The 15,911-nt window shown below is 38.9% G+C and overlaps 1 long non-coding RNA gene across 1 annotated transcript in view; it reads left to right on the plus strand.

The window, feature by feature from the left end:
- Positions 1-15,911, plus strand: part of LOC132393799 (uncharacterized) — a 42,612-nt gene that overhangs the window by 10,277 nt on the left and 16,424 nt on the right. The gene's annotated exons all lie outside the window — the stretch shown is intronic.

The following is a 15,911-nucleotide window of genomic DNA, read 5'->3' on the forward strand; positions in this document are numbered from 1 at the left end:
ACTTTGACAATAAAATGAATCCTTGAACCTTTTTTTTAACCAGTTCAATGAACTGTCCTCCAGAAGTGATTAGAGATAAAGTGAAAAGCAGAGTTTCAGACTTGTTGAGTTAGAGATATGTGAAATAGAAATAGAAACAAAATGAGATTAAGCTTTGAAGAAATTGCTGGAGCAGCTATTGTTTGAGTTGGGCAGTGTTAGAGTGGTTCAGCTTTGATTCAACAGCTTTATCGAAAACAGGTATAAGCAAACAAAGAAGCAGGGTATAAATACATTTCTGTTGTTTTTCCCTGTTAGTAATACACTTTAAGCAGGTCCATATTTTATAGTACATTGCTTGTGTGAGATGTGGGTACTTTGGCAGTCCTCTAGTCTCCCTGATAACTACATCAGTACAGATGTGCACCAAGTTGCAACTCCTTAGAGACTGTGTCAAGGAACTGGAGCTGCAGTTCAATTGTTTTTGGCTCAGTCAGGAGAATGAGGAGGTGATATATAGGAGCTAGAGTGAGAAGTTGTGCTTAATATTGGTTCTAATGGCACAGGTATGAAAATTGAGGAGGCCCTGAAGAGAGAGTATAAGGAGTTAGTTGGGAAGCTGGGAAGTAGGATCACCAGGGTAGGAATCTATGGATTTCTGCTTGTGCCTTGTGCCAATGAAGGAAAGAATACGACGATTTATCTGAGGAATGTGTGGCTGAGGAATTGGAGCAGGGGACAGGATTTCAGATTTCTGAATAATTGGGATCTCTGTTGAGGAAGGTATAACCTGAACAAAAAGAACGAGTTACACCTGAACCTGAAGGAGACCAATATCCTCATGGGCAGGTTTTCTAGAGCTATTGGGAAGGATTTAAACAATTTTGGCAGATGTATGGGAACTGGAGGGAGAGGGCTGAAGGTGAGGCAGTTGGTATGCAAGTCAGTGCAGATTGTAGTAGGACTGAGGAAGGATGGTAGGGCAAAATTGCAGTCGGTAGGATGAGTTTGTGTAACATGATGGGGTAAAATCAAAAAGATTGATGGCTACAGGGCTGAAGGAATTATTTCTGAATGTGTACAATATATGGAATCAGGTAGATGATGCTGTAATGCAATTAGAGATTAGCAGGTACCTCATTATGGGCATGACTGAATCATGGCTGAAAGAAGACTATAATTTTGAGTGAAACACTGAAGGAAACACTTTGTATCAAACTGAAAGGCAGGTAAGCAGTTAGGCAGAGTGGGTAGGATGGTTTTGTTTTAAAAAAAAATCAAATCTTTAGTGAGACATGAGATAAGATCAAGGATCTAGAATCCTTATGGGTAGTGTTAAGAAGCTGCAAGGGTAAAAAGACCCTGATGGCCTCTAAATAGCAGCTGGGATGTGGGATACACATTACAAAGGGAGATGGAAAAGACATGTGAAAAGGGCAATGTTACAATAGTTATGAAGGGCTTCCATATGCAGGTGGATTGGATTCCATGAGTGAATTTGTAGAATACTTGAGTTGGCTTTTTGCAGCAGCTTGATGTTGAACCCATCAGGGGAAGGGCAATTCTGGTTTCTGGAACCCTTAGGAAAAAGTGATTATAATATGATTCAATTCACTTTGCAGCTTGAGGGGGAGATAATGTATCAGTATTAGAGTGGGGTAAAGGGAATTACAGAGGCATTAGTGAGGTGCTGGTGAAAGCTAATTGGAAAGGGACATAGAGCATAAAATCAAAAGAGATATAGGCAGAATTGGACCATTCAATCCAATGAGTCTGCTATGTCATTTCATCGTGGCTTATTTATTCTCCTTCAACCAAATTCTCCTGTCTTCTTGTAACTGTTCACATTATGACTAATCAAGAATATATCAATCTCTTTCTTAAATGCACACAATGACCTGGCTCCACAGCCACCTGTGGCAATGAATTCCATAGATTCACCATGTTCCTATTCCTTGTTTCTGTTACAAACTGATATCCCTCTATTCTGATGTTGAGCCCTCTGCCCTTAGACTGTCCCATGCATGGATCAATCTTCGCCATGTTCATGCTAGGCCTTCAGGTATTTGATAGGTTCCAGTGAGATTTCCCCTTCTCCCACTAATTCTTCAAATCACCATGAGTGCAGGCCAAAGCCCATCACATGCTCCTCATATGATCCCTGTGTACGACACTAGCAATTCAGAATGTGCAGGATAGATACATCTCAAAGATGAAGTATTCTACAGGGAGAATTGATGCAACCTTGGCTGACAAGGGAAGTCAAAGACAGTACAAAAGCAAAAGTGAGGGCATATAGTAGAGCAAAAATTAGTGTGAAGCCTTGAAAAACAAACAGAAGGCAAATTAAAAAGCCATTAGGAGAGAGGTGATGAAATATGAAGCTAGCTAATAATATAAAAGGATAGCAAACTAATTTTTCAGATATACAAAGAGTAAAAGGGAAAGAAAAGTGGATATTCACTTGAAAATGAAGCTGCAGAGGCTCAGTGATCTGAGACAAAAAATGGTGGATTAACAGTAAGTATTTTGTGTCACTCTTCACTATGGCAGACAGCGACAGTATGCCAGGAACTTGAGTGTCATGGGGCAGACTTGAGTGCAGTCGACATTACTAAGGAGAAAGTGGTTAGGAAGTTGGAAAGTCAGAAGGTAGATAAGTCACCCTGACCAGAATGACTTCACCCCAGGTTCTTAAAGTGATAGCTGAAGAGAGTGTCGGACTTGTTCTGTAATGATTCCAGAGGACTGGAGAAATGCAAATATCACTTCACACTTAAAGAAGGGAGGAAGGGAGAACAAATGAAATTATAGGCCAGTTAGACTGACTACAGTGGTTGGGAAGATGTTGGAGTCCATTATTAAGGACCTTATCAGTCCTGACGAAGGGTCTCGGCCCAAAACGTCAACTGTACTTCTCCCTGTGGATGCTGCCTGGCCTGCTGTGTTTCACCAGCATTTTGTGTGTGTTGCTTGAATTTCCAGCATCTGCAGATTTCCTCGTGTTTGTCCATTATTAAGGATGAGGTTTTGTATTATTTGGAGGCACATGATAAAATAGGCCAAAGTCAGCATGATTTCTGCAAGGGGTAAACCTTGCCTGAATTCTGTTGGAATTCTTTGAGGAAATAGCAAGCAAAATAGACAAAGGAGAGTCAGTGGATATTGCTTACATGGATTTTCAGAAGGCCTTTAAGGTACCGTACATGAGGCTGCTTAACAAGATTAGAGCCCATGGTATTACAGCAAATGATACTAGCATGTATAGAAGATTGACTCGCAGATGGTTGGCAATATGTGGGATAAAGTGGAACTTCTCTGATTGGCTTCTCATGACTCGTGGTGATCTGCAGTGACTGGTGTTGGAAACACTTCTTTTCATGTTATGTGAATGATTCGTATGATGGAATTGGTGGAGTGTAGCAGAATGGGTGTGGAGTGTGATCTCATTGAAACCTATTGAATATTGGAAGGTTTGGATAGAATGGATGTGGGACAGATGTTTCCTATAGTTGCTGAGCCTAGGACTAGGGGGAAACAGCCTCAGCCTAGAGAGACATCTACTTAGACTGATGTGATGCCAGTTTTCTTCAGCCAGATGGTCATGATTTTGTGGAATTTATTGCCAATGGGCAGCCGTGGAGGACAAGTTATTTAGTATATTTAAAGTGGATAGTTTGATTTTTAGTTAAGACATCAAAGGTTGCAGGGAGAAGGTGTGAGAATGAGGTTGAGAGGGATAATAAATCAGCCATGGTGGGATGGCAGAGAATACTCAATGGGCTAAGTGGCCTAGTTCTGTTCCTATGTCTTATGGTATTGTCTAAATGAGTATGTTTGCAGGTGACACTAAAGACCATTTTAGCAAGACTAATTATTTTGGAACATGGGGCAATGCTGTGACAAAATAGCTTGAGGATAATAAGTATGACAAAACAAATTTGAAGAAGGTAAAGCGATGTTTGTAGTGTATTTGGTTATCAGTAAGTATTTGACAAGGGGATCCCATGTAAGCACAGTATGAATGTCATGAGGCATGGAATGCAAGGAAACCTGGATCTGTGGGGTTGGAATTTGTTTGCCTACAGATGGCAGGGAGTGGTAGTAGGTTAAACATATTCTGCCTTGAAGTACATGATGACGTGTGTTCTGGGGCCTTGCTCTTTGTGAATTTTAGAAATGACTGGGTTGAGGAAGAAGGGTGAGTTGGTGATTTAGCATATGACACAAGGGTTGCAGAGTGGCAGATAATGCAGAATGCTCTCAGAGGACATTGTCAGGATGCAGAACTGGGCTGAGAAGTGGGAGGTGCAATTCAATCCAGAAATGTGACAAGTGATAAATTTTGGAAGGTTGTACTTGATTGCAGAATACAAGGACAATAGCGAGTTCTTAGCACTGTGGAGGAACAGAGGGATCTTGCAGTCCAAACCCATAGATTTCTCAAGGTTGCTGCATTAGTTGATAGAATGGTTAAGAAGTTGTGTGGTATACTGGCATTTATTGTTCAGACGATTGAGTTCAAGAGACACGAGGAAATGTTGCAGCTCTATCAATGTCTGATCAGACCTAACTTGGAGTATTATGTGGAGTTCTGTTCACCACATTGTAGGAAGGATGTGAAAGCTTTACAGAGAATGTGGAGGAGATTTGCCAGGATGTGGCCTGGGGTAGAGACATGTCTTGTGAATAAGTTTGAGTGAGATCAGGCTTTCTAATTGGAGTAAAGGAGGATGAGAGGTGACTTGATAGAGGTGCATAGTATGATAAGCGGCATAAATAGAGTGGACAGCCAGTGCCCCTTCCCAGAATGCTAATGACTATTACAAGTCTGAGTGGAAGAAAGTACAGGGGGATATCAGAGCTAGTTTCTTTCTAGGCAGAGTGGTAAGTACTGCCAGACATTATTGTAGATACAGATACATTAGAGACATATAGGACACTTTCAGATAAGCATATGGGTGAAAGAAAAATGGCTATTTGGGAGGGAAGGGTGAAACTGATCTTGAAGTAAGTAATAATGTCAGCTCAAAATTGTAGGCTGAGGGGCCTATACTATGCTCTTTTGTTCTATGTTCTGTTCTCCTGTGACTTAAAAACACCACCTGTGGTTAGGATTTGGCCTGAAACAGTTGACCCAGAAAATATACTGCACTTGTATTCAAGTAAGTGTTGGTGTTTATTACAGATATTTTAAACAAATAGTTTTAAAATTATGATTGAAGGAATGAGAAAATACATCTTGTCTAATCTGTGTTAATGCAAAGGTAACTGACCAAAAATATATGTGAACATCTAAAGCGATTGAGGTTCTCACATGCATTACAGGCATAGATAACTGGAAATCATTAGTTATAAAGTAAATCATTGTTGACACTCTTCATTGTTAAACTGTAATAAAATACTGCAGTTTACTGTGATTTCCTGTTCTGTACAGATTACTTAATGATTTGCTTCACTTTTTTGTTAGCCTTGATAGAGCAGAGTTAAATAATGTTTTGGCCTGAGGTTTCCCATTCAAGTTGTTAAGAATCATGAGTTCCTGGACTTTCTCCGTCATTGCAAATTATTTCCACTGCAAATGCTTATTTTGTAAATGAATGTTCATGTACTTGTGAGTAAGGTCTACTTAACTAATTTTCCCCTTGGCCAAATTATTATTTATTACTATTGAGGGAGCAAAACAGATGATTTCAAATGGTAAGATTGCCAAATGAGGAGAGTTTGGGTTGACAAGGCCTTCTTTATATTCTCACAGAAACATACAGTCCGATAGGGTAAACAGGACAGATTCAAGGTGACGTTACCCTTGTATAGTTTTAGAATAGTATATGAACGAGAAAGGAGAAGGGGCTACACTTTAGATATTGACAGGATTGAAAACAGAAGATGGCTGCAGTAGAATGGAAACAATAGCACAGACTGGTGAGGTTGCAGGGTTTTGTGCTTGATATCATATTTATATCCTTAGACAAACAGAACACTTTCCTTGAAAGAGACATGCATTTTATCAGTAATTGATGCTACATTGACAGCTGATTGATCAGTTGGAAATACGCTCTTGGAGGTCAAATAGACCTGTACAGGCTGGTGAAGAATAGTACTGCAGGAGATAAGCGGGCACATGCTAAAATTCTGATGGCATGCAGGGCTATCCCTCAATTCTTTAAACCACACATAAAATAAAAAGATATATAATGACTTTCTTTACTGCAAAATGAAGCAACAAATTATTTTTTTACAACCCAAGAGCAGTAAGATATTTTCAAGGAAATGTCTCACTCCAGCTTGGTGCCAGCTAGACAGTTGCGAGAACACGGGACATATAATACGTTTTGAAATCCTTGCAGACAGGAAGTACACATCAGTATTTTCTGGTAAATAGTTACAATAACAATACTATTAGAAATGATATTTTCAATTATCTTTTAAGGATTAATATTAATAATTTGGAACAGTTTTTCTAAAATGTATCATTTATTTCATTCTGTCTGTTACACTTTTATCAATAGTAATGCATGTAAATAAGCAACAGGACTCGTCTTTTTTTCCTTAAAAGGTAGGCATTGAAGACTTGCTGAAACATGTAGTTTTCACATCTGAGAGACAATGACATTTCTGTATCATAAGTGGTAAGAAGGGATGAAGCACATTTAAAAATAATCTTCAGGTGTTAAATTAGCTTGAGAAAATTTCAAAACAATCTGAGGAAATCTTCACCGGTCACTGTACTTAGAGAAAAATGACCAAAAGTAGAATATTTCCTTTTCAGTTATTAACAACATGTCTAACTCTATTATCAGCATTACGCTCATCAATGAGACACAATAGGCTTCTGTATATACAATATGTTGCTGCTCATCTGGTATTGGTTCAATATTTGTTACAAATATGTTCTAATCTGTGCCATTAGAAATCATGCTTAGTTTGAAATGTTCTTTCTTAACAAAGTATAATATGGATAATAAAATGATTCAAATTATTTTTAAAATAATTAGATCAAATTTATTGTCATATAATTAAGGTGCATTGTAATTCTTTACACACATGAAACTGCAATTAATTGTGAAGAACATAATATTTGTATTTTTTCAATATACTGGGCACAAGGAATGGTTTATTATGCAAACAATCTGATTGTTACAAATTGCTAATAGCTAACTCAGTCATGTATTAGATGTTTAATTCTTTGTTGGTCAAGTAACCACATGCTACAGATGTTGCTGCATTCAGCAGGCAGCAGATCTTATCTTTATTTCCAGTTTCTGCTTGGAGTTCATCTGAGCCGTGTAAAACTCAACTGATGTCAGCCCACAAAATAACTGAGAAAATAGCAAGTGAGAATGTACCCGATATACTAGCTATAGGGGAACTTCAAACGTTTTCATGTAGACTTGTGTACTAATGACGTAAAATGCAAGGGTGGAAAGTAAATTGCAAAAGGTGAAAAAGATAACTTTTGCATTGAATATGTTTGCAGTGTCTAGTACTGGTTAGCGGTATGCCACAGGGGTATGTTTCACTGAGCTTTTATGTGTTTGTATCAGTTCTTCAGGTCTGCTGTATTGTGCTCTTTGATTAGAAGTGGTCTGACCCATCTGGACTAGAATAAAACAATTGGAAAATACAACAATAATTATACTATTTGAGCTCAATGGTAGTGTAGTGGTTAGTGAGATGCTATTACATCAAGGGGTATTGGAGTTTGGAGTTCAATTCTGACACTACCTATAAGAAGTATATATGTCCTTCCTGTGAGCATACGAGTTTCCCCAGCTGCTCCAGTTTCCTTCCATGTTCCAAAGGCATACCAGTTAGTAGGTTAATTGATCATTGTAACTCATCCTATGATTAGGCTAGGGTGGGTGGGTTGCTGGATGGTGCAGCTCGTTGAGCCGGAATTCCCTGTTCCATGCTATGTATCTAATTAAAATAAATTTTAAAAATTAATAAAATTGAATGTGGCTTGTCTATGCAAAGAGGAGTAGAGGATTCAAATACTGAGTTGTATGTGAAGTCATGAAAGGGAATCCACACAGATCTTTCAGGGTGATTGGAAATAATTAAGGGAAAGCAGATTATAATAATGATGTTTCTTGGTGCAGGAGATGGGATGCATAAAAAGAATGTAATTTAAAGTGGTGGGTTTGAAGAAGTATCCCCTATTCAGGATGAGACAGGATGTTCAGGATGTTCAGGATGAGTTATGGTCTTTCAATCCTCTGTTTGTTCACCACTGATAATAGTTCAACTGGCCTGCTCATAACAAGTCGTTCTTGCCTTTCAAGCCTCCTTGATGGAATGTTGGTGTACTGGAGTGTTTGAAGTTCTAAAAGTCTCCTAAAAAAGGGAAGAGTGATTAAATTTGCCATTAACAAGTCAGTTACACTTTTATCAGTGGTAAATAAATAGTTAAAAACAATAAAATGAGTCAAAATTGATTGAAATTAATGATGTATAGGCCAGCAGCTAAAATACAGTGCAGATTTATTCATAGTAACTTATAGTTTACTATCTTGATTGAGATCTTTGAAGAAGTGTTAAGTATTATTGGGGGCCATGTATTTGATGATGAAGACATTGTTATAATTGACTGAAGAGATACAGTAGTGGTGAGCAATGATTTTTTCAGATTGCAGAGAACTTCACAATAATGCTCCCCAGACTTCTGTTCTTTGTGATCTACATTGATTATCAGATTGTAATAGGTAGGAGTTATGGATAACCCTATTAATTTCTAAGATAGGGACATGTTCGGCACAACTTCATGGGCTGGAGGGCCTGTAGTGTGCTGTGGGTTTTCTATGTTTCTATATAATTGAAGTTTTGAAAAGCCACAAGTAAGTATGTGGTTGGAAATATAGAGCCTTTGCATGGATATTGAGTGGATTTCATAGAGATCTACCAATGAACCAGCATCAACAAAGCAATCAAATGGCTCTCAGTGGTTAATTATGAGATATTGTCATCGACGATGGGTCTCCCTGCAACTTCTGCTCAGTCAGAAAGAAACCAATAGAGTATCTTTGTTTAAAAAAGGGAAGAGGAGATACATTTATTAACAATAGTCTATTTAGTCTTGTATATTCCATGCAAATGGAGTTCACACCATAATTTAAATGTATACCATTAAACAGTGAAAGCAACACACAGAGCCACAAATGGATAGATTAGTACCAAATTAAAAATTTAAAAAGTGACTTAATGCAGACATAAAGGAAATGGATAACCTGTATTTTTAAAAGATAGTCCATAAAATGTTTCATCAGAATTTGTTTCAACTGTTCAGATGCATAATAGTGGAAGTGATACCAGAACACTATCTGCAGGACATTTGGAATGGAGAAGATTTGAAGTATAATACTCCAGACACAATGTTGAGCTCCATCTTGTTGCTGAGAAAAATAGTTAGTGGTTGGCAGACAAAAAAGATTCCCACAACTCATCTAATGAAACACAAATGGGACTTTTTAGCAAGCATATAGTATCAACTGTGAACATGTAGCTTTGTGGTCAGAAGTTCATCTGCAATAAAACACCTCTGCAAAATTGCCTGATGCTGCTCCCACCTTATTTCAACTGTTGAAACACTTATGTGTGCTTCTAACTGCTAGGCAAGATCACTTTAAAGGTTTTTGTTGCCTCCCACGTTTTATCAAAGTGAAGTACATATTGGTATTTTCCTCTCAATCATTTGTCCCCTCATAGCTTCCATAATCAGCTAAAGACCTTAACTATAACATGCCTTCAATGTCATAAACTGTTGTGGAAAATCAGAAAACAAAATTTGATATTTGTCCACGTAAAATATATGATTCAAAGATGTGGTTAAAGAGAGCTTTTTTAAAGAAGAGTCATGTGCAGGCTAGGGGCATTTGGGCAGATCCATGACTGCTATTAGAGTAGTCAAATTAGACTTTATCGTCACATGCACAAGTAATTGCACACACAGGTGCAATAAGAAACTTTCTTGCAAAAGCATTACATACTCAAGAAAAACATAAATTAAACACAACTTTTATGAGGAAGAAGACAATTAGAACAAAAGAAAGTCCACTTTTGTGCAAAGTGATCATGGTGTTGACAAACTGTAATGATTATGGTTGTGCGGGTTGGTTCAAGAACTGCTTGGCTGAAGGAAACTAGCTGTTCTTGAACGTGGTAGTGTGGAATCTTAGACATTAATACCTCCTGCCCGACAGTAGCTATGAAAAGGTTAGCTGCACAATTTGAACAACACTCCATTATGCCCCCTCATATCTTCTTCCTTGACTTTTCTTCACAATCATACAAGAGGCCATAATATTGTACTAACTCAACATCTCTTGTTGGTAAAGACAGTCAGGAGTAGGTGGCTATCAGAGTTGGCCAACTTTGTGCAATAGGTTCTGAACAAGAACTTCCAGAGGAGAAAGTAACACATTAATGGGTGATGAGGCGAGCTTCCCCAGACACTTGAAGATGCTACGTGCAGATAACGCCGCTGGTTCTCATTTGATTGCACCATTTCTCAGCCTCACTCATTACAACAGTTGCTTTGTCTGTACGCAGGCACCTCTATGTAGAGGGATCCTGTTTCAAAAAAAAAAAAAACACTTTTAATGTGCTCTGGCATCAGTAGCAAAGGGTAGCTGACCAATTAACAGCTGGAAGTAGTAATTTATCACACACACAAATTTCTAAATTGTGCCAAATCACTGTCTGCAAAATGTCAATGGTTTGTGTATGATAGTAATTAACACAGTTTCCTTCACAGTTTAGCACAATATTTAGAGGTGATTGGTGCCTATTTATGGATTAATACTTGAATATGGTTCACGATATGTAGAATCAAATATTTAACACAGACATCACAACAGAGAAGACACAAGGGCTCTGCTTTAGATAAGAAAGCCATGATTAAAGGAACTGGTAATACACCATATAAAATTCAAGGAATGTTAAATTTCCGCATCTGAAGAACTGTTCCTGCAGATGAAGTATCAATATTGAATGAAAATGTGCAACCAGGTATTTTCTTGGGGAATGGAGATTTAAGGTGCATACTGCCAGACCATCATGGGTCATTAACCTCAGCTTCTATCCCTGTAACTAGGACCAAGAGGCCCGTTTAAAGTGATCCAAAAGGCAGGAGCAGCAGAAAGATTTTGAGTGCGACAGGGTGCAAGTATAATCACTGAAGTCATGAGACTGACTTGGTGCAAATGAGGATTCAGAAGGCTTGAACGTTGTTAAAGGATCATCTAACAGATGCCAGTATTCTCCAGATTTCTGTGCAGAGGCAGGGAAGTGAGCCACATTTAATAACTTGTTGCTCCAGAGGAGAAATTTTCTGAGGCACACAAAGTTCAGCCAGCACCTGCATCTGAGGCAGAACATTCCACTGTACCTGCCCCCATGGAACACCAGGTCTGATATCTGCATCTTATGACAAAAGATTGGAGTTCAGGGCACATTTCACAAGGAGAACCACTTAGGACCAAAGGGGTCCAGTCAGGCAGTAGAAGAAAGGAAACTCCATTCTTCATTTCATCAAATTTGAATGAGATCAGCCATGTGTCAATGGGGCAGGATAAGCCCAAAGAGGAGGTGGTATTTCGAAGAAGATTATTGGTAGCCATTCTAATAGTCTTGGCCCAGTGAGAGGAGCAGATGTGGGAGGGATTCCATGTACAAAGTCTCTCGGTTGCCTGAGAACCTCATGTTTACTTTAAAAGAAATTCATTCTTCTGAGCTGGGCAATGGGACTACTGAGAAGACATAATGGTAGAGGAAGTAGTTTGCAGCTATTGTCCTTGTCTCCAGAGCTTTACTAATCCTGAAACAGCAAGGAGTTTTCAAGAGAGAGTTGGACATCTGTACTATGGTGAGGGTATATTTGCAGACTTGCTTTTGTTAGTTTGTAAGATCATAAGATATAGCAGCAGAACTGGGCCACTCAGTCCAAAAGTGACTGTTTCCCTATTTCAGAATGGCTGATCCATTTCCCTCTCAACCCTATTCTCTTGACTTCCCCCATAACCTTTTATGCCCTGACTGATCAACCATGTATCACCTTAAATGCACCCAGTGACCTTCCCACCACAGCTGCCTGTGGCAAAGGATACCAGAGATTCACCACACACTGGCTAAATAAATTCCTCCTCACCTCTGTTTTAAATATCATCCCTCTATTTTGAGGAAATTCCCTCTGGTTCCAGACCCTCAACCTCTCCCTATACCAAAGGAAACATCCTCTTCACATCCACTCTAGACCTTTCAGCATTCAATATGGTTCAATGAAATCACTTCTCATTCTTCTGAATTCCTTTGAGAACAACCCAAAGCCTTCAATCGCTGCTTGTATGATAACCATTTAATTCCTGACCTCATTCTTGTGAATTTCTACTGAACCCTTTCTTATTTCAGCACATCCTTTCTTAAAAAACGGGCCCAAAACTGCTCACAATACTCAGCACGTTATACAGCCTCAGCAAAACATTATTGCTTTTGTATTCTAATCATTTTGAAATGAATAATAACATTGAATTCATCTTCCCTTCTGGAGACCATGGCAACAGTCCTGCAATCTGTTCAGAACTACTTATCTACATTATTGCCTGATTAGTACCATGAAGCTGGAGTTGGCAGTCTTGAATATCAAAATGCCTCCTGCAGCCACTAAGTCATTATTCTCACCCATGACCTGAAAATGTTTCTTCCTCATATAATGCATAAGCTAGCTGACACTTTGAGTTTATTGTAGACCTTGGTATCTCAAAGCAAAGAACAGTGTCATTTCTCCAACAGCTGGGTTGCAGATGCTTGTGAAGCAGAGTGTTGTGGTAGAGTTATGGATATACATGAAACCAAAAGTAATACCAAGAATTAGTGTCAGAAATGGTTAATCATGGCAGTAAGGTTTAATTCCATTTAAATATTTTACATTACTTTAAGATTGTCTCTCCATGTGGAAAGCTAATGCTGAGTAATGCCATTTAATGGAACTTACTGCTTCTTTATTTCTCAGTTCCAGACTAGCAACTCAACTGGAGCATCTGAGTAAGTACAAAGTACTTTGGCCATTACAGGGCTTCCCTTCTTACACCATCTCCAAGATAGAAATCCTGAATGTGTCAGAATAGCCCTATCACAGCTGAATTCCTCCAATTTAACAGCTATCCAGAAGTTAACACTATCACGGTCTAAACAGCCCATTCACCTCCTTAAGTATTCATTTAATAAAAAACTTGTTCAAAAAATGTAATAGAGATAATCCGAGGAATTGTAGACCAGTTTGTCTTACGTTAGTGCCAGATAAACTTCTGGAGAGAATTCAATGTGATGAGATTCATGAGCTTTTGGAGAAAAATTGTTTTATTAAGGATATTCAGCATAGCTTTGTGAGGGGCAGATTATGTTGTAGAAGCATAATTGAGAAGGTGGCAAGCTGGTGAAAGTAGATTGGAGGGTCCAGTGTTTATAGATTTTGGTAAGGTGTTTGACACGTTTCCCTGTGGTAGGCAAATTCTGAAGATTATGAGGCGTGGCTGCGATGATTTGGAATTGGCATGCTGATGGAAAGCAGGAGGATGTAGTAGATAGTGTATTCTGCCTGCCGGTCAGTGATGAGTGGTGTACCACAGGGATCTGTTCTGGGAACCTGGCCATAGTGATATTTATAAATGACTTGGATAAGGAGGTGAAAGTGTGGTTTAGTAAATTTGTAGTTAACACCAAAGTTGAACATGTTGTAAATAGTGTAGAAGGTTGTTGTAAGTTAAAACAGGATACAGACAAGGTGCAGAACATGGTGGATAATTGCAGACTGAGTTCCATTTGGGAAAAATGTAATGTGATACACTTTGGAAGGTCGAACTTGAAGGTGGAGTAAAAGAATAACAGGGTTCTTAGCAGTGTGGAGGAACATAAGGATCTTGGGGTTCAAGTCCATAGATCACTCGAAGTTGTAATACAAGCTGATAGGGTTAAGATGCTGTATGGTGTGTTGGCTTTCATTAGTCCTGGGATGGAATTCAAGAGCCATGAGGCAATGATGCAGCTCTGTAAAATTCAGCTTGAACCTCACTTGGAGTATAACTATATAACCATATAACAAATACAGCACAGAAACAGGCCATCTTGGCCCTTCTAGTCCATGCTGAACACTTACTCTCACCTAGTCCCACTGGCCCACACTCAGCCCATAACCCTCCATTCCTTTCCTGTTCATGTACCTGTCCAATTTTCATTTAAGTTACAATACCGAACCTGCCTCTACCACTTCTACTGGAAGCTACACAGCTACCACTCTCTGAGTAAAGAAATTCCCCCTCGTGTTACCCTTAAAGTTTTGCCCCCTAACTCTCAACTCATGTCCTCTTCTTTCAATCTCCCCTACTCTCAATGGAAAAAAGCCTATCCACGTCAACACTATCTATCTCCCTCATAAGTTTAAATACCTCTATCGTCCCCCCTCAACCTTCTACGCTCCAAAGAATAAAGGCCTAACTTGTTCAACCTTTCCCTTTAACTGAGGTGCTGAAACCCAGATAACATGCTAGTAAATCTTTTCTGTACTCTGTCTATTTTGTTGACATCTTTCCTATAACTTGGCGACCAGAACTGTCCACAATACTCAAAATTCAGCCTTACCAATGCCTTGTACAATTTTAACATTACATCCCAACTCCTGTACTCAATGCTCTGATTTATAAAGGCCAGCATACCAAAAGGTTTCTTCACCACCCTATCCACATGAGATTCCACCTTCAGGGAACTATGTACCATTATTCCTAGATCACTCTGTTCTACTGCATTCTTCAATGTCCTACCATTTACCATGTATGTCCCATTATGATTATTCCTACCAAAATGTAGCACCTCATACTTGTCAGCATTAAATTCCATCTGCCATCATTCAGCCCACTCTTCTAACTGGCCTAAATCTCTCTGCAAGCCTTGAAAACCTACTTCATTATCCAGAACACCACCTACCTTAGTATCATCTGCATACTTACTAATCCAATTTACCACCCCATCATCCAGATCATTAATGTATATGACAAACAACATTGGACTCAGTACAGATCCCTGAGGCACACCAATAGTCCGGCCTCCAACCTGACAAACAGTTATCCACCACTACTCTCTGACATCTCCCATCTAGCCACTCTTGAATCCATTTTACTACTTCAATATTAATACCTAACGATTGAATCTTCCTAACTAACCTTCTGTGTGGAATCTTGTCAAAGGCCTTACTGAAGTCCACATAGACAACATTCACTGCTTTACCCTCATCAACTTTCCTCGTAACCTCTTCAAAAAATTCAATAAGACTTTTCAGACATGGCCTTCCACGCACAAATCCATGCTGACTGTTCCTAATCAGACCCTGTCTATTCAGATAATTATATATACCATCTCGTATATTTTCCATTAATTTACCCACCACTGACAGGCCTGTAATTGCTAGGTTTACTCTTAGAAATCTTTTTAAGCAATGGAACCACGTGAACAATATGCCAATCCTGCGGCACCATCCCCGTTTCTTATGACATTTGAAATATTTTTGTCAGAGCTCCTGTTATTTCTGCACATACTTCCCTCAAGGTCCTAGGGAATATCCTGTCAGGATCTGGAGATTTATCCACTTTTCTTTTCCTCAAAAGTGCCAGTATTTCCTGCTCTTTAATCACCATAGTTTCCATAACTTCCCTACTTGTTTCCCTTACCTTACACAATTCAATTTCCTTCTCCTTATTGAATACCGAAGAAAAGAAATTGTTCAATATCTCTCCCATCTCTTTCAGCTCCACAAATAGCAATCCACTCTGATTCTCTAAGGGACTAATTTTATTCCTCACTATCCTTTTGCTATTAATATAATGGTAGAAACCCTTTGGATTTATTTTCACCTTACTTGCCAAAGCAACCTCATATCTTCCTTT

This window comes from Hypanus sabinus, chromosome 5 (assembly GCF_030144855.1).
Source record: "Hypanus sabinus isolate sHypSab1 chromosome 5, sHypSab1.hap1, whole genome shotgun sequence".
NCBI classification, from domain to species: domain Eukaryota; kingdom Metazoa; phylum Chordata; class Chondrichthyes; order Myliobatiformes; family Dasyatidae; genus Hypanus; species Hypanus sabinus.